General features: G+C 42.0%; 1 pseudogene; it reads left to right on the top strand.

Annotated features, from left to right (window-relative positions):
- Window positions 1-509: 509 nt before the first annotated feature.
- LOC130038082 (plasminogen activator inhibitor 1 RNA-binding protein-like) lies at window positions 510-1,736 on the top strand (annotated as a pseudogene).
- Window positions 1,737-4,119: the final 2,383 nt, after the last annotated feature.

The raw sequence follows: 4,119 nt of genomic DNA, 5'->3' as shown, positions 1-4,119 counted from the left end.
ACAATGGCACATATACAGAATAGAATACTACTAGGCCATAAGAAAAGACGAACTCATGCAATTTTCTATGTGAATGAATCTGGAGACTATAATGCTGAGTGAAATTAGAGAGGGTCAGATATGAATAATCTCCTCCTTTTGTAGTACAAAAATAAATATATAATGAAATAATAATTAATAAAAGGCAATGAAATTTCAGAACTGATCTTTAGTCATAAGAATATAGCTGCAAAGGAGATGCAGGGAATAAGACTGGAATAGGGTAGGGCATTTGGGACAACGGTGGAAGAAAGCAAAGACTATTGTGTTGAAATGTTTTATGCTGGAAACACTGCCGTTGTCAATATTGTAAATCGCAGTGCCTAAAATAAAAAGTTTTAAGAAATAAAATTATGCCATTAAGAATATAATCTACGCCCGGCCATCTTGTGGGAAGAGCTGAAGAAGGCACTCTTGGTTCGGCACAGGCCGCTGCAATCCCTGGAGGAATGAGGCGCCAAGCCACCATCATGCCTGGACACTTACAGGAAGACTTCGGCTGCGTGGTCACCAACCCATTCAACCAGTTATTTGACGACTAATCGGACCCCTTGTAGGTGTTGAAGGCAGAGGAGAACAATAAAAAAGAAGGCGGCGGGGGCGGCGTTGGGATCCTGGGTCCAAGAGGGCCGCTCAGGCCACCGCTCAGACCAACTCCAATGAGGTGGGCAAGCAGCTGCTGAAGGAAAGATCGCAAGAACCCGCTGCCTCCCAACGCCGGTGAGGTGTACAAGAAAGAGGAGACGCAGCTGCCCGTGGCTCTCAAGAAAGAAGGAATAAGACATATTGGAAGAAAACCTCATCAACATCTTTAGGGTGAAGGAAAAATAATTGATAGGAGACCAAAAAGGTGATCACCTCATAAACGACGATTTGAAGAACCACTTGAAGAAAAGGGTGAAGGCGGATAATTTTCAGTTGATAGATAATTGACCGGCCCGGCCCATCTTGGTCTTGGAAGAAGTCGAGGAGGCTGTGGAAGTGGAATGGGATGAGGATATGGATTTGATTCTCGTGGCAAGCGTGAATTCAATAAACATAGTGGAAGCGATAGATCTTCTTTCTCACATTACAGTGAAACAGGAAGGACAAGCGAGGTGGTGGTGGATCTCACAACTGGAGGACTGTCAAAGATGAATTAACTGACTTAGATTAATCAAACGTAACTGAGGAAACACCTGAAGGTGAAGAACATCCAGTGGCAGACACTGAAAATACGGAGGACGAAGTTGAAGAAGTAAAGGAAGAGGGTCCAAAAGAGATGACTTTGGATGAATGGAAGGCAATTCAGAATAAGGACTGTGCAAAAGCAGAATTTAATATTCAAAAACCAAATGAAGGTGCTGATGGGCATTGGAAGAAGGGATTTGTTCTTCATACGTCAAAGAGTGAAGAGGCTCGTACTAAATATTCAGTTATAAACTATCATTTCCGGAAGCCAGCAAATGATATGACGTCTCAGCTGGAGATCAGTTTTGGAGACCTTGGCTGCCCAGGACGTGGTGGCAGGGGAGGAAGAGGAGGCCGTGGTCATGGTGGGCGTCCAAATCATGGTAGCAGAAATGACAAGTCAAATACTTCTGCTCCTGATGTAGATGACCCAGAAGCATTCCCAGCTCTGGTTTACCTGGATTGCCATAAAGACAACCCTGGTTCCTTTGTGGACCCTCCTGTCTGAGGTTTTGCTTGCTTAAGGATCCCAAACGACTAAGAAATTTAAAAAAGACTGTCATTCATATCATTCACACCTAAAGACTGAATTTTATCTGTATTGAAAATGAACTTCTCTTACTACACAGAAGTGACAATATAGTAGTCAGTTTTGTATTTAGAGATGTATTGGTAGCAGGGATGTTTTCATAACTGTCAGAGATTATGCATTCTTCATGAATACTTTTGTATTGCTGCTTGCAAATATGCATTTCCAAACTTGAAATATAGATGAGAACAGTGTGTACCAATTTAAAGCTTTCACTTCATTTGTGTTTTTTAATTAAGGATTTAGGTGTTCTCCCAATTACAAATTGGTTTTAAATATTTAAAAAAAGAATATAATCTACTTTGCCTTTGCATCAACTCTCCCTCTCCCAACACAGTGGTCCCAGCAAAAGAGGAGAATAAGAAGAGAAAGATTATCTGCCCAACAGACTTTCTGGCAGAGGATGGAGGTACAGGTGAATGAAGTATCTAAGTACCAATCAGTTGGGCTTATGAAATAGATGACATGAAAGATGTTTCAAATACTTGGCACAGTAATGATGATGATGTGTATAGGTCATCTCCATACATTGACTGAAACTCATTATAAACAACTCTGTAGTGATTCCATAAAAAAGACATACCATTATCATAAGCTTTTCAACAAGACCATATCAATGCTATGTGTTGGCAAGAACTTGGAATTGGGGCTGTAGCCACAGCACAGAGGGTAGGGCATTTGCCTTGCATGTGGCCAACTTGGGTTCGATTCCCAGCATCCCATATGATCCCCTGAGCACCACCAGGAGTGATTCCTGAGTGCAGATCCAGGAGTAATCCATGTGCATCGCCGGGTGTGACCCCAAAAGTAAAAAAAAAAAAAAACCTTTGGAATTGTCTCCTTGAAAAGCTTACGATAATGGTATGTCTTTTTTATGGAATCACTACAGAGTTGTTTATAATGAGTTTCAGTCAATGTATGAACACCCATCCGTTGACGGGTGTAAATTTCCCATCACCAATGTCCCAGTTACTCTCCAACCCCCCACCAGCCTGCCTATATGAAAGATACTTTTCTTCTCTCTGTGTATCTCTCTCTCTCTCTCAATATATATATATATATATATATATATGACTCTTTTTTTTTATTTTTGGGTCAAAACCGGTGATGCACAGGGATTACTCCTGGCTCATGTGCTCAGGAATTACTCCTAGCAGTGCTTGGGGGACCATATGGGATGCTGGGAATCGAACCTAGATTGGCCGCGAGCAAGGAAAACACCCTACCCGCTGTACCATCGTTCCAGCCCCAATTTCTATTGTCTTGACTCTGTGGTTGTATGTTTCGTGTGCAAGCATGTGATTTATCTTGGATAATGACCCATGTCCAGAGATGATAATATATAATACTATATTTATATACTATACATAATATATAATACTATATATACCATAATATATACATGATAAAATATATAACATATATGTTACACAGTACATATAGCATAAATACTATATAATATTATATATAATATATAGTGCTATACATAATATTTATAATAATATATAGATACATACTTACAGATACAGATATAGATATAGACTTATCTCAAATCTCTCTCTTCCATTTCTTCCTTCAAAGAAAGTATTTCCCTACTGAGCTTTAATCTACTTGATCTAACTAAAGGAAGGAGAGTGGTGATGAAATCTTCACCTACTCTTGATTTGATATCAATGTCTTTCTTGAGTCTTGACCGTTGATGGCATTACACAGCGCCAGGGGGCCAGTTGTTGGGTGTGACCACTGCTACTGGAATATGGAGGTCTGGGTGGAGGATGCTCAGCCCTGATCCGAGCAGCATTGGAGATCTCAGCCCTGGGACCCGCATGCCTTTGTTCCTCTGCTGGCACCTTCATGCGTGTGGAGAGTGGTCTCAGCATAGTGGTGGCTGGTTCCGGAGGTCTTCGGCTGCTGGAGTCCTGGTCGGGGTGGGGAGGGAAACTCAACCCGCTCCCCTCCAAGTGGCCCCGGCGAGGACAGCCAGACGAGGGGGCAGGAGACTCAGCGCTGTTCTCTTCTGTGAGCTGGGTTTTGTAGTCCTAGAGACTATAAAGCTATAGAGCTTTATAGACTATAGAGCTCCCGGAAGTACGCGGCTGCATTTGCGGTCACGCGACATCTTATTATCTCATTCTTACTTTGAACAAACTAGCAGGATACTGAATGTAACCTGTCCACACAGCAGAGTCTGGCAAACTCCCCGTGGGTGTACCCAATATGCCAAATACCAGTAACAATGATGGGTCTCATTCTCCTAACCCTGAAAGAACCTTGAATATGGCACTTTTAAAAAAATCTCAGGGCTAGGACGAAGGAGACGT

This window comes from Sorex fumeus, unplaced genomic scaffold, assembly GCF_029834395.1.
Source record: "Sorex fumeus unplaced genomic scaffold, SorFum_2.1 ptg000073l, whole genome shotgun sequence".
NCBI classification, from domain to species: domain Eukaryota; kingdom Metazoa; phylum Chordata; class Mammalia; order Eulipotyphla; family Soricidae; genus Sorex; species Sorex fumeus.
The sequence above is the reverse complement of the archived record's forward strand: the minus strand, read 5'-3'. Positions and strand labels throughout refer to the sequence as shown.